Source organism: Mus pahari, chromosome 6 (assembly GCF_900095145.1).
Source record: "Mus pahari chromosome 6, PAHARI_EIJ_v1.1, whole genome shotgun sequence".
Classification (NCBI taxonomy): Eukaryota; Metazoa; Chordata; class Mammalia; order Rodentia; family Muridae; genus Mus; species Mus pahari.
The window spans coordinates 30,679,225-30,701,030 of NC_034595.1; the positions used below are offsets into that span (position 1 = coordinate 30,679,225).

At 34.3% G+C, this 21,806-nt stretch overlaps 1 protein-coding gene across 46 annotated transcripts in view; it reads right to left on the bottom strand.

Moving 5' to 3' along the window:
* The window catches only part of Ptprd (protein tyrosine phosphatase receptor type D), a 2,152,432-nt gene that overhangs the window by 2,065,013 nt on the left and 65,613 nt on the right, over nt 1-21,806 (bottom strand). The window contains exon 2 of one of the 46 annotated variants that reach the window (XM_029539512.1): nt 10,112-10,170. The exons of the other annotated variants lie outside the window; for them this stretch is intronic. The gene's annotated coding sequence lies outside the window, so the exon portion shown is untranslated. The remainder of the gene's footprint in view (nt 1-10,111; nt 10,171-21,806) is intronic. 46 annotated transcript variants of the gene reach the window in all.

Below are 21,806 nucleotides of genomic sequence, written 5' to 3' on the forward strand. Positions count from 1 at the left end.
TTCTTAAAGGAAAAGAAAAACATGCTTGAAAATATAATATGAGAACCTATGTACATATATAGGTCAATGTACATGGGAAGCTGGAAGCAAGAAGTCAACAATGCACATCATTTGCCCAATAAGTGTTTTTTTTTCCAGAAAAGAAAAATATAAAACAAAATTTCAAAAGTATTGTCAGAAGCAAAGCTGCATGATATATGTGTTTTTGCTCTTATTCGGTTTGCAAGGGAGGAAACTGAGTCAGGAAACCAGGCTTTCAAATTATACTTCTCCTTCCATGTTTGCCTCTTCAACTCTTCTTATCCCACTTTGCATAAAGCAAAGCTTACCTATCAATCCTGTGAAACTGAAGACACGCTCCTAAGACTCTGCAATCTAATATACAACTACTAACCACACATGGATATTCAAGCTTAGAATAATTTAAATTAAATGAGGTTAAGCATTCACTTCCTTAGAGCATTGCTCACATTTCAGATGTACAACAAATGTTCATGTTTTTTAGCTGCTGTATTATATAGTAAACAATGGAATATTAACATTGGCAAAGAGAACATTTTGTAATCACTCTTCTAATATACAAATATACTTGGGCAAAAAAGTACACTGTTACCTCTATATCAATAAGTGTGTTATAGAATTGAAAAATCCTGTTTTATTCCCATAAACTATTAATGCAGAATATAAAAATACAAATTATGAAGAATATGTGCAAATTATAATTTATAGCTTAGACATATTTTGAAGATAAGTTAAAAGTATACCTACTCTAATCTGTGAACATATCAATGAATCCATTTAAATAAAAATGTAGTTTATCTTATGAGATATTTTTTTGAACATCACAGCAGCAGCCAATATCATCTAATAAGAAGATAATAGCTTTAAGCTATACATAAACAAACTTCTAAAAACTGTTTAAGGAAACATCCATGGAATGGAAGAAGCATGAAAGTCTGTTTCTACACCCAAAGATGGATATTCTGCCTGTTCATTGCCAGTTGATCCTGACCATTTCATAGAAACTGCTAATCTAACACTTCTTCGCTCAGTTCTTTCTGTGAAAAGTCTGCTTCCTTACCCTTCATTTACAAGCAATGATAGTTGAAGATTCTTGTAGACACAGGACCTAGTAGAGGAGAAAGTAGTTTATTGGCTTATAGCCCCTCAGTGTCAGTCACTTAGAGTAGAAAGACTAAAGCAAGCAAGTTTTGTCCTAGGCAAAGAAACATGACCTATATTTTCATGTTGACCTGCATATCAGCAAAAGATAAGGAAATCTGAGCCAGATAATCTGTGCTATACATGCTATGTTTTATCTACTTACTCTACACTACTATTTATTATGTGTTCCCCATAGTCTGCCTAAAGAAAGGCTTTATTCATAAATGCTCATTTGAGAAGCAATTTTACTTATGGAATATAGTTCTCAGCAATGTGACATCAGAATAATACATCAGAGAAAAATAAATATTATTTGAAAGAGGATTATTTGTCACAAGGCTGAGTTGTGCATGGGTCAGGACTAAGAATAAACAATTCAATTGAGTCCAGGCTAGTTATTGTTCCTCTTTTGAAAATGGGTAAATGTGATCTTAAGACTTCTCATGCATCCTTCTAAAGGAGCATGGGGATTTCTAACCCCGGAGACCACTGATAACTTAAAGAACAACCTCCTGTAGAACCAAGAGATAGGAGACTAAGTAACAGGACATCATTGTAATAAGAAAGCCTGCCTTCATACAACATTAAATGGATTTCATGTTTTAAAAATGAACAGAAATTTACAACTGGTGCACAAGACAGTTCTGTAAGAGTTAGGTGGGCTAGAATGAAAACTTAATGCCAAAAATGTAATAAATACCATGTGGGCTGCCATAGAATCCCAAAAGCTTTAGTATCACAGTTAACTAGAATACTTTATAGAATATTGTAGATAAAGAAAGCATTCTAATTAACATCACAAGTTATTTCAACATTATTCTTTAAAATATATCATATTTAAATACTTATAATTGTAATCAACCTAAGATTCACATACATAATCAACATAAGATTCACATTGAAAATTAAGTGAACATCAACCACAGTGACTTGCTTTCTAAATGTATATACAAAATAAAAGGCCCTGATAACAGGAAAACACAAATTTCTGGAGCAATGATTACTTCTTAAATATGATTCATCCTTAGTTCAATTTACTATTGTGATAGTCAGTACTTGCTGCATTCTGAGAGAGAATTGTGTGGTTCCTGAGTGAATTAGCATTGATTACAGTTGCTCGTCTTTAATATATATATATATATATATATATATATATATATATATATATATATATATATATTAGAGACCCTATATATATATATATCCAATGGCCTAGACACACTTAAATAAACATTCAACATCCTTATCATCATGGAAATGCAATTAAAAAAACTCTGAGATTCCATGGTATACCAGTCAGAACGGCTGACTTCAAAAACTAATATTATAGCTCATGCTAGACAGTATATGGTGAAAGAGGAACAGTTCTTCATTGCTGGTGAGAGTACAAACTTGTACAACCATTTTGGATATAAATTTGGCTATTTCTCAGAAAACTGGGAGTAGATCTACCTCAAGATTCAGCTATGCTACTCTTAGGTATTTACTGAAAAAAAGGCCCCCATAAAACAAGGACACATGTTTAGCTATGTTCATAGCACTTTTACTCCTAATATGCAGAAACTGGAAACAGCTAGATGTCTCTCAACAGAAGAATGGATAAAAAAAATATAGTATATGAACACAATGGAATATTACTCCATGATTATAAACAGAGACATAATGAAATTTGAAGGCAAATGTAACTAGAAAAGATTACTCTGAGTGAGATAACACAGACCCAGAATTAAAACATGGTATATACTCACTTAAAACTATGTATTAGTCATAAACTACAAGATTACCATGCTACAAACTGCAACCTAAAGAAGCTAAGTAACATGGCAGGCTCAAGTGGTGATGTTTGAATTTCACTTCAAATGAAAAATATTAGACATCCGGAGTGGTTGGAGAGAGGGGACTGGGTGAGGGAGGGGTAGGAATCAGAGGAGGTGGAATGAGGTGGGAAGGGGATGGAGAGGGAATACTGAGTGAGACAACTAGATTGGAGGGGAGGAGGAGGCATCTCTGGAATGAACTAGAATCCTAGAATAATGGAAACTCCCAGGAATCCATGAGTGTGATAACTAAGACTCCTAGTAATGGGGAATATGGAGCCTTAATTGGCTATCTTCTGAAATCATGCAAGACTTTCAGTCTTGGGACTGAGAAACCAACCCAGCCACAGAATCTTAGATACACACTTCGTCCAGCCCACAAGATGGGCAAGGATGAAAGATGGAGCAGAATTTGAGGGAAAGACGAATCAATGACTGACCCAGCTTGAGATCCATGCTTTAAGAAGGAGACTACCTCTGACACAATTAATGATATTCTGCTACACCTGCAGAAAGGCACCTAGCATAATTGTTATTAGAGAGGCTTCACTCAGCAAGTAATATAAACATGCAGAGACCCACAGCCAAACATCAACTTAGTTTGGGGAAGCCTATGGGAAGAGGGGGAGGAAGGATTGAAGGAGGCAGAGGGGTCAAATACACTATAAGAAAACCTACAGCAATCAAATATCTTGGTCCCATAGGGGCTCATAGTGACTAAACTGCCAGCAGGAGGCCATACATAGGATGGACCTAGCCCATCTGCACATATGTAACAGTTAGTGTAAAGTAAATAAATAACTTAATAATGAGATAAAAAGAAAAATAATTTGAAGATGGCCTTCTCTAATGTTATGAAGTGTTTTCAGAAATTTTTAATGTCTATTCCAGAGCCCACCGTGGTGATATGACTATCCCTTAATTAAATATGCGTGACTTATTTATTTTAAAACATTGCATCAACAACTTACTCTCTAAATAACAAGTTCTATCTATAGCCGTACTACTATCATGGCCAACCTCATCTAAATAGCAAGATTTATCCCTTCACAAAATGAAAACTGTTTTATAAATAACCTTTTGGTTTTTGATCAGCATGTGGCTCCATGACTATATACCTCACACCTGGGAGTTTTCATTTATTCTTAAACACACAACTATATAGAATACTGTGAAAAATTTTCAGATATATATTCATCTACCCATGCATAGGTAGGCAATTTATATATAAATTAATTGTTAAAAATATTGAAAGTAGTTGGGCAGTGGTGATTCACACCTTTAATCCCAGCACTTGGGAGGCAGAGGCAGGTGGATTTCTGAGTTCGCTGTCCTTTGTTAACTTCTCAGGGATAATCCCTGATAGGCATACTCAAGGTGTACCTCACTGATGTCTTGTGTATTTTTTATTCCAAAACAGTCGATAACAATAAACATTATAAATGCTAAATAAAGAACTTCACATATTGGTTTGAAAGCCATACTTCATATATAATTTCATCTATGTATTAGCTACCCCTTTTATTATAAAAATGGGGTTGTTTTCTTTTTGTTCAAAATTTAAGACTGCAGCAAATTGAATGATTTTTCAATAAGAATTTGGAATTAAAATTGTTCAATTAGGATTTTTCCAGGAAAATTTATAAATGAAGTTTGATTTTTTAATAAAATGTGACATAGTGAAATCCATTAAACAAAAATTTTGATATATTATCTTTAATTTCAGGAACTCTACTGCAAACTGTGTTAAGGAAGAACCTTAACACCAACAAATGATTTAAGGACATGACAGATTTATGCTTTGATGAACAAGGTAAAAATCTTCCTGTATTTAGATAAACCTTTTAAATTTTAATATCAGATTTCTAAAAATATATCAAAATGTGCTCATGCACACTACTTTCAAATTCAATCCTCAAAATACAGCATAACCATCTTTGAGAAATCTTCTTTCAAACTAAAGTGGAATGATTTTTTACCCCAAAGAAGAAATATTACCTCATCCATTATAAACTTTCTCAAAAATATCATTCTATTTTTAAAAACAACTTTATAGTTTTATTTTTAAACATGCTAATTCAGAAACATACTTGAAAACAAAAGTGTTTTGATATTTGTGTTATGTTTGAATGTTTATAACACTTCGGTCTAAAAACGTGGTTAAATTATTCATAAGTATCTAGACATGAATTTTATGAGTCAAAGTGTAAACATTTAACATAACAAGGTCATTGAGAGGTAGGCAGATAGAATTGATGCCCATCAAACCCCTAGCAAATGTTAGCACCAAAGAGGAAAAAGACTAAAAAGAGGAGGAAGAGGGAATCATTTTATCTGTGATTAATCATCTGTGTTTCTTCTCTAATTTCACTTAATTAGTCTTCTCATTATAAATATTTTTCACAGTTATTCAGTTCACACAAGTTTTCTGACACTGTGCAGATGGCAGAAAACTGGTGTCTGGTCTAAAAGGAACTATTTGACCACTGCAATAAAATAGCAATAAACAAAACAACAACACTGCAGCCCACTCCAGTTTATCTAGGCAGTCGGCCTTTTACTGCTGCAAACCTTGAAATGGATGTGCAGCTTAGCTGCAATAAACACAGAGTTGTTTACAGCTTGGGGATGGCAGGTACCGACACTGGACTGGCTGCTGCAGTCTGGGTGTCACTGACTGACTAATGTGGAGAAACATATTGTGGCTTGTTTTATGGAGAATATGTTTTATAAAGCTCAAGGGACCATTTATCACAAATTCATCCACTCTGCAGCAGATTGGTGCTTTAATGGAGGATGCTGGATTTCAGTTAGCCTTACAAGAAAAAAAATCAAGGAAAAAATTTAAACCCTTACTTTATTTCTGCTTGCTTCTACTTGACGGTTCTCAAATTTCTGCATAGAAAGCCATTTTAACTACTCATTTGCTCTCTTAAACAAACTAAATATTTTATAACACAGGGCTACTTCATTATAAAATTTACATCTACTTACAGCTGTGTGACTTTTCAGACTGCCATTTGTTTTTGATCTAGTGAATTTGCTGTATGCCAACATCTTAAAAAAATAAAAACAAGAAGAGGCTCAAAAAACACATTTAGCTAATAGGCAGAAAATGCATCTTGTTTCCCATAAGATGGAACTATCAACTCACCACAGACAGAATGTTTACAGCCTTGAGAATAAAAGACCAATAACCAAGCCACAGTGCTATTTAGCAGGAATTTAATGGAAAAAATAAAGTCACTTGCCTTCCTGCATCAAAGAAACAGCTTCATGGAGAGAGAAAATGGTAGATCATTGTGCCTTTAAGAAACTGTACAATCCTAGTTGAAAATTGACATCCAACAGCAACTTGCCATGTTGTAGATGAATCCAAGCAAATGCTGTAATCTGTCCCAGGATACCGCTTTACTCTTTTATAGCCTCCGTTGTCACACAGCAAGAAGGCAGACGTGACATTCACACAGGTGTGTTTGTCTTCAAACGGAATTGTTGGTTTTAGACTTCAAAAATCAAATACAAGGATTTGTGGGAATAATAACAGTGAGGGAAATATAACTGGTTTCCTGAGGTTAGCGATTCTGTCACAATAAAATGACTTGTAAATAGAGTGGAGCTGAGTTATTGCTCAGATCCATGTGTCAATTATGAGTCCTCAGAATTAGAACTCCAGAGGAAAATCTAGGGATGAATCATAACAAGCTCCAGATATTTGCTCTGGTACTATAACTCCTGGATCCGGTATAACTTCTGGATCGATTATCAGGGCTGGCAGTGGTGCACAGAACTGAATACTGAAATGTAGGTGGCTTCAGAATCCTTCCCCCAAACTCGTTTGCTTGCTTTCTTGGGTCTCTTGTGTTTTCCCCTCCTCATTACCCCTTCGTTTACTAGCTCTTTTTCTACAAACTATTTTTAAATAGAAACTAATTTAATGAAAAAAGTCCACTTTTTCATCCTTAAGTACAGACACATCCTTATCCTAAACAAAAAAAATCACAGGTGATTTTGTTCATGTCTGCTCCCCACTGACTGGTCTGGTCAGTGTGTTGACTGCCATATTAGACAGGAGCCAAGCAGTTCAGGGCATAAATCATATATTTCCACACTCACCAACAAAGACAATGCTCACAATAAAATCAGGTTCCACTGCTTGCATTGCTTACATTGCTTGCCTTGCTTTCATAAGCCCAGGGTACACCTCAGAGAACAGACTTGAGCAGAACACAGATGTCTTATTAGCTGCAGAGTGGATATACCTTACCTCATATTCTACGTGAGCCACGGATGATACAATCAGAGCATGCAATGTTTCATGATAAAGCCAATTCTTTTCATATCTTATCAGTAATTGGCAAAACTATGTTTCTGGCTACTTGCCCATCATCTATATTAATATCACTGCTATGGTAGTGAAGCTATTTCAAATGAGAGCTGCAAAGCTAGATTGTTGAAAGACTTCAAAGTATCTCACTGAGTCTTTTCTTTTCTAACTCTGGAAGAGCCTACCACTTTGGAGAATGATAACTCTGTAGACAGAATTCTAATATGAGGCTACCATATCCAAATAGAGATGTGCAGAGAAATTACTAAACAAAATTGTGTGATTGAACACTTTTTTTTATGTGAAGGAAATTCCATTTAAGCCTAAATAGTTTTTTATTCTCCCAAAGCGAAATAGTTCACCCTCTAGAAGCAACATAAGTTCCAGTCCACTCTTTTCCGTAAACTGCTTGTGTTCATTCATATTTCAAGTAATTTATTTGTTAATGCTAGTTCTGATTCAAAATTTTGTTAAACAGATCAACACCCTCTTCTGTTTATTTTCCATTTATATTTCTGAATTTATTTTAAAGGTATAAATATGTTATGCTAAAGTTATTTTTATAAAGAAATCGATTTGTAAGCCATAACAGCACAAAGGTTGGGCATTTAAGTAAAAACACTCAGTATTCAAACTCTGATGAATTTTACTGATATTTTTCTCACCTACCAAGCCTTTATTTCCCCCTTCTTCATCCTTTTTCCTATCCACATACTGTAAATGACATGTTTAAACTTTTTTTTTTTTCAAATATTTAGCTAAGCATGCTTCATGCCTCATTGAACACATCTTCAGTAAGCTTGCAAGGACAGCCATATTCTATATATTTTACTATAATATACAAGATTTCTCATTTGACTTCTTGGAAATCCTTCACAATTAAAATGTATTTACCTTAAACAAAAATAAGCATTTAATGTTTTGTTATTCTTATATGTGATGTTATCTATTAGAGATCTCTGCTGGATATGCTCAACAGATCAGCACCTTTAATGTGTCGTAGAAACAGGAGCATCCTGATGGTCAGACTCCAGACCAGACACATTTGCCAAATATTCTGATGGCAATGTATAGCATGCATTCGTAAATAAAATTCGTGGGTGTTTACTATAGAAAACCACCCTGTTCTCATTAAGGTCATGAAGAAATGCTTACATCTCAGTTTAGGCTTAACTAAAATTGAATTAGGATTAATTCACTTAATGATCTTAATTAATGTTTGAATGAGCTCTGCCTTGAAATATACTGTTTATCCCTACCTAATTAATGTATTCAGATGTAAGTGATGAACTGACTATCCTGTCTTTGCTAATGAGTATCCAGTGCATGGGAGGTGAGAAAGATGCACTGTGTCACACACACACAAAAAGGGTTTCCCAGAGGGATGCTAGAAATAGATGCCAGATTAATTCTGTTCTTAAAGAAAAACATTGATCAGCTAACTTTCACACCTTTTATTAATTTTGAACATTTTTCTTTCTTTTAGTCTTGAATAAAAATCAGTTACGTACAGGATGCTTTAATTAACATTCTGCACATGTTTTTGCAACCTTTAAAATATATGTTGACTCTTATCTGTGACCATTTTCACGTGGCCTTTCATGTACACTTGTGCATATATATATATATATATATATATATATATATATATATATATACCCACTTTGCTTACCCCACTTGGTGAATTATTCTCTAAATAGGGTGTGCCTAATAAATGCTCTGATTCACTTGTCCTGTTTGCCTTTTATAATCAGTTAATAAAACACTTGAGGTATTCTTTTCTATTCAAATGTATAACAAACATATTTTAAATTATGTCCTGAGGATATAGACCTTTTAAATCAAATTCCTTATCTTTATTTTGAATCATAATATATAGCCTCAAAGAATATATTTAAAGAGTCTTAATTTCTGCTACCTTCATTAACATAAAACTTTCAATACAGTGGCAGCTAATTATTGAGTGTCATTTGTTTTTGTTTCTCTTTTTAACTTGAATATAGGATTATTAGGTAACTGTGAAGGTATAGGAGCATACATGTGAGCATACATTAGAGAACAAACCTTTGAGGGAGGAACAAAATTAAATCTACAAATTAAAAAGGCAAGTGCATTGTCCTAACTAAGGTCAACCGTGAAGTCTGCCAAAAATTTCAGTTTTTTTCCACAACACAAATATCTTCTGCTTGCAATGCAATTATGATAAAAGTAGAGGAACAAAGAAAAAAGAAGTAGTCTTTCTACTAAGTGTAGAAAGACATAAATCATTTCTAATGTTGATTAACACAACCTACTTCTCTTTCAGATCTCACTTAATTCTCATCTGAGTTATTCTTACCTAGTGCTAAAATCTTGATTCTTCAGTTTTTAACCATACTCTTCATCCCTTAATTTATCAGCCTGTACTTTGGGCAACAACTAATTAGGGGTAAGAGATGAGAAATTTTCCTAGAGTATGTAATACACTCTTTGCCAGACAGTAAACATTCAATGAATAAAACCATTTTATCATCCCTGTTACCATTTGTCATACTTAGCATCACAACCTTCATATGCAGCTACTACGAGGTCCCTTTGTCTACTTGGAGGCATCCTTAAATAAGTCAGAGAATGGTGTCCAATACTGACATATTTCAAGAACCGTTGTGTTCTCCATTTAGAATAATGCTGCTCCAGAGGCACTGGGATATCGCTTGCTCTTCAATCTGATCCTGCATTTAGTTCTGATGGTGGAAGTACTGATATTCCTTTCAGTGCCACGTTAGTTTGTTAATATTGTTTATGATAGACATTTAAACACTACCTTTGATGTTTTCTGACAGCTTTGAAACCCCAACTCTCTCACTTCACTTCTTGCATTACCTACAGACAAATTAGATAAATAAATGAACTTAGTTGCTTCCTCCTTTGGTGTGAATTTAGAGTTAAAAAACAGTTGTAAACTTTAAGAATATTGGCTGTCTTATCCTGGTTCAAACACAAAGTGCTGCAAAAAATAATCTCATAAGGCTCCTCCTCCTCCTCCTCCTCCTCTGCCTCCTCCTTCTTCTTCTCTCTCTCTCTCTCTCTCCCTCTCTCTCTCTCTCTCTCTCTCTTGACCTGGTGCTTATTCTTTTTACCTCTAGTTGTTGATATGGGATGATCAATCTTGGCAGGCCAAGCAAATTTAGCTCAGGGATTCCTTTGATTGACAGAAATTACCTACTGCAAAAGTCATCACTATATACATGTGTAACAATGAATATATATCATATTATACAGATATTATATTATATATAACATTATATTAATATTTTTTTCTGGATTGTTGAGACAGTTTGTTGTTCTATTCAGTGCAGGTTAACCTTATGCTTACTATGTGATGCTAGCTGTACAGTACTAGCAATAACTCCACATAAGTTCAGTAAGTGAGGGGTTGCTGTTGTACAACACAATGCATGGCTACCAGCAGTTATGCTAATCACAATGTGGAGCTTAACTTTATGCTCATACTCACTAACTCAGAACAGTTAAGCAAACTAAATTAATACATACAGTTGTCTTCAGTTAGTAATCAATGTGAAAGTCAGTGAGGCTGGGACATCACTCCTAAGGTATGTTAAAATTAATGTGCCTGCCAAAACCACCTCCATCCTTCTGAATCTTGTATGACGAGGACAAAATACAAAAACCAGAACAGTCAATTATCTTTTATTACCACCTCTCATACAGGTGTGTTGATAAAGTATGTTCTCTGAGTTCTTAGACACACTGAAGTGTCTGCTTGTTTCATATATTATAATATTTTAGGCCATAAAATAATTATTGAAATATTATCTTAACCTAAGACTCTATGACTGCTCATGAATTTACTACCAGAATAATTAGTCTCTTCTATTGTTTATTCACACCTGTGTTTATACATAAGAAATGTGTATTACTGGTAAATCTGTGGCCATTGACTCAATGTATTCCTGAGGAGTTGACACTCAATGAAAGCTCTCTTGATTTTTTTCCATTTATTAGCCTCAGCATTTTAAGTAAATTAAACAGGATGTAGATGGAGACGACCCAGTAGTTAGGATTGGTACAAATGTATCTTCTGTCAGATTGCTATCTGATGAAGTCTTATTTTCACTTGTTAGAAAAGAAGTTGTAAAGGCCTTTGTATAGGAATACATCCCTCCCCACCCTAAACACTTCCTAATGAGCTTCTCAGGAAGTTTAAAATAAAGGAACTCTGGGGACATTGTTATTAAAAAAATTCTAAGAAAATCTGAATGATGTAGTATTTTTTAAGTTTTATTTGTTAAGCCATTTCATTGTTTATGCTTTATTTTGTCTTTTTAAAAAAATTTCATCTATTCTTTTTAGTTGTTGTTTATTTTTCTAAATCCTCAGCTCTCAAGGCTGCAGCTGGAATTGGCTTTGTTTACTAGTAGTGTGATGTGGTATGGAGACACCAACTAGAACTTAATGGATGTTTTTCACATCATAAAACCACTATGCAGCTTTGGCACAATTTAAAATGACTGGCAGACTCCACTTAGCAGAGGCCAAGGTATGAAATACCAGGGGTGTTGCAGGTCACTGCACTGGCAGAGGTGTATGGAAAAGCTTGCCTGGCTCCAGTTTCTGCAATTACTTGCTCATGTTCATGAGTGATAAAATTGAACGAAATAAAAAAAGAAACCATTAAACATTAATGTGCAGTACACATTGACCCAAAGATACAAGACGGGAATTTTCCCATATGCTTCTTTTACCTGTATCCTTTGTAGTATAATGTCAGACTTAATTATACTGTTTCATTACCTAAATTGATCCCGTTCAAAATTAGAAAACACACTCATATTTTAAATGCCAATATGAGTAGAAAAATGTAACTCCCTCCACTTCTGTCTTGCACAAAAATTATATTGAAGGAAGAGACAGACAAAATGTGAGCAGAGTGTTTACAATATTCAAGAGGGGTTCTGCCCAACGGTAAATTTGATCTGTGAGAAGCCAGAAATACTCAGGTGTTGAATCAGAAGAAATTCCATGTATAATGTCTCATTTAACTTCAAAAGTATCACAATTCTACATATTTAAAACAAATACTCCTTCAATTAAATCTATTGATTATTTGAAATGAATCTAAATATTGTATGTTTTATGTATATGTGAGAAAGAAATCATATAAGGAAACAGTTTAAATACACTACTACAACTTACATGACTTTTAGTTCATTAATTGTTATTGCTCAATTTTATTTTCATCTTGACAGTTACAGGATTATAGAAGTAAACTCACTAGCACAGGTAAACAATTATGTTTGATGCTGCTATGAACTATTGCAGTAATGTAGCTTCTATACGTTTAATACAAGATATAATATATAGTTTATCTATAGTTTAACAATTTTCTAAGATGGATACATGACAAAAAGAGACTGTTATTAATAAAAAGAATAATGATGTTGAGATTGTTTTCATTGACTGTTTTATTCAATTTATATTTTCTCCAAGAAGATTAAACTGAAATCTTTAATTGGTATAATTAACTTACATAATTATTGCATTAAAGCATTTTCCCTCACAGTTTTCAACCCTTTCTATGAACATGCCAACTGGGAAACTAATGCCCAAGACCAATTATTTCTTAAAGTACAAACTATAGTTTTCTATGTAAGATTTAAAATTATTTTATATCTTTAAGAGATAATAAATCTGTTCCTGAAATGACCAATGTGATCTAGTTGTAGTCATAGTTACATATCACCCGAATGCATATACCGGTATACTACTAAGAATACCGTTCCTTGCCAACCCTTGGCACTTCTGCATCAGCTCTGCTCTATTATAAAACAGCATGAATATTTCATTAGTTCACTGAAAGGATTTGAAGTATGGTTTGATACTTACTATGCAGTCATTGCTTAACTTTAATTGCTATGTAAGGCTTTAAAAGAAAACATCATAAATCTAATCTATCTTAGTTAAATTCAGAGGGCTTTATATTAAAGCTTAGTCGTTTATACAATAAAATCTGTATTGGTATAAAATTTAGAAATCAGTTTTCATAATAATTTTATTATTTATTTTAAAATACTTATACTCTGTGCCCATTTGTAAGTGTTAACTAACTTAAGAGTTCATTCCCTATTCATTTTTTTTCTCAGAGTTCTAAATTATTAGTCATCTCCCACTGACATGTGTTTTCAGATTGAAATACAATGAACTGTTGAAAAAAATCACTGTAGAATTTTATTTTTAACCCTTATTATAAGCCAGAAATGGAATGAAAATTTGCTCCACATTGCCTTTAGGCAAGATGGAGAAAATAACTAAAATATGAATCCTGTAATTTAAAGCTGCTTCTTGAACCCGATGCACAACAATCCAACCAAACTGACAAATATCCCTTGATAAGAGGTGTCATGAATTCAAATCAGGACAAAACTTTTACCTGTGAGAGAAGACTAGATAGATGTTTCTTAACTCTGTTGATTGAAGAGTACAGTTCATGATCACAGCTGTATCCTTATCTATCAGCATTTTTGGAAACTAATTTCAGACATTATGCTAATTAAGTAATTTTGCTTAAACACAATATACACTGGTTGCTAAAGAGAAACATATTATAAACCAATTATTTTAAAAGTCAGTAAAACTACTTGTAAGGGAATATGTCAGGCTGGCCTGGGGTCAACAACCAATAATATTTTGCTGAACTCAATTTTGTACTGCTAGCACAAATTGTTATATATGCCATCAACATAATAACACTTCAGAGCTAAGAGTGAAAAACGTAGTGTTTAATTGACTGTTGATCAGAAATTCATCCAGCCTCGCTGGTACAGGTATTATGATCACAGTAGAAAAAGAATTGTGGGAAGTTTGAATGAAAATGGGAAGGAGGGTTAATCATAATATATTTTCCACATGTGTGACTACTTCCCTAGGTCTGACCAGAGATTTAGTCTGATTTTTTGTTTATTGCTTCTTCCAAGACATTCAACAGTCATTATAATTCCAAAAATTAAACCTATTTTCAAAATAAAAATTGCTTTTCCTAATTATGATCTTTCAACCTATTTATATTTATACACATATTCATATAAACATACTAAATTCCTAAAATGAGCTTGTTTATGAGAGCATAAATATACCTTTCTAAGTATATATATATATATAATTATATGTATATATACTTAGGAATAAAACACAGAAAATATAATTACTGAAACAGAGTTTTACAAAGTAGTTTAAAATAGTTAACAAATATTTAATTTGGGAAAGTTTCTATAAATGAGATAATAAAAATATAATTTTGGGTCAATTTGATACAAGGCCATTAGGTTGATTGCCATCTCGGGTAGCTATTAATGCAATCAACACAGAAATGCAACTTATTTAATCATTTCAGATTTATTTTTCAATTTATTATCTTGACTGTGCATTTCCTAAGCATGACAGTGGTGTATTGCAGCATCCCCAGGCTTAGAATGCCAGGGTAGAAGGAAAACGACAGGATCAGCACATATTTTACCCTTCTTTCATTCAAGCGTATAATATATTTTAACATATTACAGCTCACAATTTGACTTAAATATGTCCCAATAATGGGACATAGCAATTCTATTCAGTATGCTGTAATGAATCTCTAGAGAAGGAAGGTGCCACCCTAAGTTTGCTAAGCATCACAATATCCACAGTTACCATATCTGAAATCACTTTTCAGGGTGAATCTACCCAAGTAAGATTGTGAATCTCAAAGCCACAGAGACATCACATTTCATATCTGAAATACCCTCTTTGTGAAAAGTGTTTCCTGCTTAATGAGAAAACCTAGATGGAAAATAGGCAGTATTAGCCAAAGACATAAGTTGAGTGTCATGTTAGAGCCTATAAGCGAAAAGACTAACATTCCTAGGTTTCAAAAACAACAAAGTCTTCCAATAATTTCCAATAAAATATGAACATACTGTATTACTTTTCTGATAATGCTGAAATTTTGCATATTAGAAAATTAAATATATTTTATTTAATTTTTATTAATCATTTTATTCATTTACATTTTAAATGATGTCCTCTTTATCAGTTACATTTCCACAACTCCCGCATCCCATCCCGCCTCTCCTCCTTCCCCTTTGTGTCTATGAGGGTGTGCCTCCACCCATTTACCCACTCCTGCTTCATTCACCCTTCTAGCATCCCCCTACCCTGTGGCATCAAGGCTTCCTCCCCTCCCATTGATGTAACATCAGGCCATCCTCAGCTACATGTGTCTGGATTCCTGGCTCCCTCCATGTATACAATTTGATTGCTGATTTAGTCCCTGGGAGTTTTGGGTGGTTCAGTTAGTTGATATTATTCTTCTTATTAGGTTGCAGTCCTTCCCCTGGCTCTTCCATTGGAGTTCCCAGGCTCAGCCTGATGGTTGACTGCGAGTATCTGCATCTCTATTGCTCAGATGCTGGTATAAACTCTCAAGGAGCCATATCAGGCTCCCGACAGCAAGTGCTTCTTGGCATCAGCAATAGTGTGGGGCTTTGGTGTCTGCAGATGGGATGGATTCCTAGATAGAGTGGTGTCTGGATGACCTTTCTGTTCCATTTTTTGTCCCTGTTTTTGGACAAGAACATTTATGGTTAATTTTTTTGAGATGCGTGGGTGGACCCACCCCTCATATGGGGGCTGTGCCTATCTACTGGAGGTGGTCTCTCAAGATTGTATCTCCCCTCTGTTTGGTATTTCATCTAAAGTCATCCAGGTTGGGTCTTGGGAGCCTTTGCTTCCCTGGAGTCTGGGACTTTCTAGTGGGTCCAGCAAGTTTCCTAACTCCCACTGCTCCCTGTTTCAGTTCAGTTTCCTGATCCTCTGTACTTGTCTCCTGTCCCTTCCAAATACCTGCTCCTACTCCCCCTTTTCCCTAGTTCTCTCCCTCCCAGGTTCTTCTCACCCTCTAGCTCCAGTGATTATTTTGTTCTCTGTTTTATGTAGGATTTAAGCATCTACAATTTGGTCTTTCTTCTTCTTAAGCTGCATATGGTTTGTGGGTTGTATCATGGGTATTCTGAGCTTTTGGGCTAAAATCCACTTATCAGTGAGAACATACCATGTGAGTTATTTTGCATGTGGGTTACCTCACTCAGGATGATATTTTCTAGTTCCATCCATTTGCCTAAGAATTTCATGAATTCATTGTTTTTAATAGCTGAGTATTACTTCCTTTGTGTAAATGTAACACAATTTCTGTATCTATTCTTCTGTTGAGGGACATCTGGGTTTTTTCAGCTTCTGGGTGTTAAAAATAAGGCTGCTATAAACATAATGGAGCATGTGTCCTTGGTATATGTTGGAGTATCTTTTGGGTATATGCCCAAGGGTTATATAGCTAGGTACTATGGTAGAACTATTTCCAGTTTTCTCGGGAACTGCCAGATTGATTTCCAAAGTGGTTTTACCAGCTTGTAGTCCCACTAGGAATGAAGAAGTGTTCTTCTTTCTACACATCCTTGCCAGCATCTGCTGTCACCTGAGTTTATTTATCTGAACCATTCTGAGTGGTGTGATGCGGAGTCTCAGGGTCATTTTAATTTTCATTTCCCTGATAACTAAGGATGTTGAAAATTTATTTAAGAGTTTCTCATCCATTTCAGATTTTTCAGTTGAGAATTCTTTATCTCTGTACACCATTTTAAATAAGGTTATTTAGTTCTCTGGAGTGTAACTTCTTTGTATATTTTGGTTATTAGTCCTCTATCCCATTTAAGGTTGCTAAAAATCTTTTCCCAATCTGTAGGTTGCCATTTTGTCCTATTGTCAGTGTCCTTTGCCTTACAGAAGGTTCACAATTTTATGAGGTCCCACTAAAATCAGGGTCAAAACAGATGCTCAGTCTCCCTGTATCTATTCAAAATACTACTAAAAGTTCTAGCTATCAGTAAGACAACAAAAGGAGATCAAGGGGATATAAATTGGCAAGGTATCACTATTTGCAGATGATATGATAGTATATATAAACGACCCCAAAAGTTCTACCAGAGAACTTCTACAGCTGATAAACAACTTTAGCAAAGTGGCCCGATATAAAATTAACTCAAACAAATCATTAGCCTTCCTTTATACGAATGACAAACAGGCTGAGAAAAAATAGAGAAACAATACCCTTCACAATAGTCACAAATAATATAAAATATCTTGTATTAACTCTAAGCAAACATGTAAAAAATCTGAATGACAAGAACTTCAAGTCTCTCAAGAAAGAAATCGAAGAAGAGCTCAGAAAATGGAGAGATCTCCCATGCTCATGGATTTGTAGAATTAATATAGTAAAAATGGCTGGGCTGGAGAGATGGCTCAGCGGGTATAAGAGCACCAACTGCTCTTCCAGAGGTCCTGAGTTCAAATCCCAGCAACCACATGGTGGCTCACAACCATCCATAATTGGATCCGATGCCCTCTTCCGGTCTGTCTGAGGACAGCGACAGTGTACACACATACATGAAGTAAATAAATAAATCTTTAAAAAAAAAATGGCCATCCTACCAAAAGCAATCTACAGATTCAACACAATCCCCCTCAAAATCCCAACACAATTTTTCAAAGTCATGGAAAGAACAATTTTTAATTTCATATGGAAAAACAAAAACCCAGAATATCTAAAATAATTCTTGACAGCAAAAGAATTTCTAGGGGAATTACCATTCCTGACTTCAAGCTATACTACAGAGCAATAGTGATAAAATCGGTTTGTTATTGGTATTGAGACAGGTTGATCAGTGGAATACACTTGAAGATGAAGAAATAAAAACAAACTTTTGGACACCTGATCTTTGAAAAAGAAGCCAAAAATATAAAATGGAAAAAATAAAGCTTCTTCAATAAACAATGCTGGTCTAATTGGCAGTCTGTATGTAGAAAAAAAATGAAAATAGATCCATATTTTAACACAAAGATCAAGTCCAAGTGCTTCAGTGACCTCAACATAAAACCAGGTATACTGAATTTAATAGAAGAGAAAATGGGAAAAAGCCTTGAACTCATTGTCAAGCAGGTGGGCGGTGAGGGGATTTCCTAAACAGAACTCAAATGGCTCAGGCTATAAGACCAAGAATTGATAAATGGTACCCCATGAAACTGAAAAGCTTTAAAAAAAAAAAAAAAAAAAGCAGGTACCCACATCAAAAGGAGTCTTTAATTCCAGATCTAGCGCTAGATCAAAAATGAGAATAATTAAAGATCTAATAAAAAAAGTTTCTTTAAAAAAAAAAAAAAAAAAAAAAAAAACCTTGTAGATATGTTACCCTGATCTCTGCCTGAATATTTAAGGTGATATCTATGTCCAAACTTCTCTTTAATATAAAAAAAAAAAAGGACAATTATAGTACATGACCCATTGTCAATCTCTGTTGCCTTTGTTACTTCTTAGAATACCATCTTTCCAAGCAAGGCCACTTGCTGAGTTGCGAAGTGTTAGAAAATCTACACAACATTCTTAAGAAGGGAGATTCACAATAGAACCCAGATCAACCACATGATTGTCTTTTCCAGTGGGTATCAATTGCAAATAGCTATTTTGTTAGGGATGCGACCCTGTATCCGTATCACCCTTTCAGGGTTGGGGCCTTGTGTGGCTTGAACCTGTCTGGTTTCAACCCATTTCTGTCTTGTGCACATAGTGAGAGTTCACATTCTTTATTAGCTTAAATGTACTATATTAATTTAAACTCTTTACACATGGGATTACCTACATTGAAAGTATATTTCCTGAAACATGAGTCTCAGAAAAATACACTGATAAATTGTTTCATCAAATTAATTAGAAACATTGCAATGGAATCCCATATTAAAGTATAAATTAAATTTAGCATCTTAGAAGTCATAAAAGAACATTACTTATTGTTAAACCTAGCATCTTTTCAGCAAATAGTGTTTGATGATAGGATGCTACCACTATTAGATTTATCTTAGTAATAAATACCAATATCCCATTGGAATAATGTTAATACACCAGTGAAGAATAATGCTGTCCTCTGGTTTATTGAAGACAGAGACAGGGCTATAACTAAAATGTATGTGCACATATTATCTCTTTTCTATATAAAGTATTCTAAACTTGGGTACATTAATATATAATTAAACACTATATAGCATTTTTTAACATGTTAACAATATGTTCATGATAGAAGCAGTTTCTGCTGGTCTTCTACCTCCCAAAAAAGATAAGAGAGAATGACGTGAAAGGAACTAAACCCTCTTTAATATACAAAAAATGTTGTTTAGTATTACTGGCCAGGAGTAAGTTATACTGCATCTCTTGCTACAAAGACATCTGATTAATGATCAATTACTGGATCATTTGCATTTTCACTGGTGTATAATGTGACTTCAGAAAAATAATCAGCAGTCTATATGTCATCTTTTTCCTTAAGTAAAGGCAAACAATTCAACTTCTGTAAAATTTCAATTGAACTTCAACATATTTCAATAAATGATGCATAAAGGACTGGTAGAGAATTACGTTACTTTTGCAAGTAGAAAGGATTTTATCTTTTATTTAGGTTGACTAACTGGAAATAAAATATGGCCTAATGGTTCTTGCTTTATGTTTTTGAAATTACATAATCTTAGCACCAGATTTCAAACTAAAAAACATGATTTTATTGGCCAAGGTCTTGTGATATTGGGTAAATCATTACTTCTTCTGATACTTTCTCATGCTACAATATTTTGTAGTAAATCTTTTTGATCTATCAGTTAAAGGCATCTCATTCCTTCCTGTTTGATACAGATAAGGGAGAATAGTAGAAATTTATATTATGATCTCATAATTATACAGAAAATGATGGTGGTTTGTATTTTAAATGTGCCCATAAGTTTACAAATCAAATATCTGTTCCAATGCCTGTCCTATGTTGTTCTTGGTAATTAATGGAATAAAGTAGATGATAGGTATATTAAGAAAATTTTTGATTATTGGAGATAGTATTATGAATGGATTTTTGGCACCATAGACTGTCTTCTGCCTCTGCCTCTCTTTCTGGCTATGTTTATGTCTCTCCTGTGCTCTCCTTTCCTCTATCTCTTACCTTCTTTTTGCTATCCTTCCCTCCCTCCCTTCCTTTTTTTCTCCCTTCTTTCTCCTTTCCCTCCCTAACTTCTCGTCCATACTGAAGAAAAGATCTCTACTCTGACACAAGTTTTCTTCCTCGGTTACAGTGTTCTGCTCTGGCACAGGCCCCCAAACAATAGAGCCAATGAATGAAACAGAATCTTCAGCATATCTGAAGCAGAACTCAACTTCTGAATAAACTTTAAGTGCTTCTTAGAGGATTGAAAAGCAAAATGAACAGCTCATGTGTCCTTATAGTAGCATTATATATTAACTGATATCTTTTAGCATTTTTTTCAGATAAAAATAGAGTTTACCAATAGTTGGAGAACCACCAATAGTTTTTAAAATTACAGAATGAAAAACAGGACTTGGGATATGAAAAACAAATGGAGGGAGACACAATGACAAATAGTTTTCTTTTCTTTTCTTTTCTTTTTTTTTTTTTAACCAAGAAGAACATTGTCAATGAACTTCCTTAGTCCCTGGTACTATCTAAGGAACAACATGCTATTTGATTTTGATAGTGATTTAAAAGAGATAGGTTCATATTAATTTTAATAATCAATTTCTCTAATTCTTTTAGGCAATCATGAGCTAATAGAGATGCATAGCACGCTAACTCATATGAACTGAAATGATGTGGAGGGAGAGGAAAGCAAAGTATGGGAAAGAAACTGTGGAGAAGAAAGCATCTCGTAAACATCTTTGAAACCACAAATGTAAGCATTCCCCATGGAGATGAAATAAGAAATAAACCAAATTTAATTACTATATGTAACATTATATAAATTTCGTTAAAACTTGTGGTATCTGACAAGATTATCACATATGTATGAGAGGGTTTTCTCTTAAATGAAAGGGGTTTATTCATCTATGTAGCGGTTCTTTTTATTTCCTCCTAAAGATAAAGAAACCTTTGCTATCAATCACACACAGAAGATACTCTTTGCAACGCAGCTTTTAAATGGAGAATTGTACAATTTCCACTTCATCTATCAGGCCTACTGATATATTTTCATCTATGGCATCAATCACTATAGGAGTTTAAGTACTTGAAAATGAGAATCCATGGAGCACAGCCACTACCATGAGGGCTCAGCTGTTCTCTGAAAGCCTTGGAAAGTGAGACATCTGAAGGAACTAAAAATACAGTGTACAGTCAATCTAAGCCACTGACCATGTGGTGTACCTGGTGTCAGGCAGCACACAGAGGATTTGAATAACTTAACCACATTCTAAAGACAAAGATAAAAATGGTAGCTGGAATTCTCACTACTGTTTTCCAGAATGTGAACAAAACCAGGCATCCTTTGCCACTAGATTAACTTTGAGCAACATCTGTAGGATGCTGGGAGATGTGTGCACTCCAGGAGAACTGCCAATGTCACAGACAAAAGGTTTCAGCATAATTATA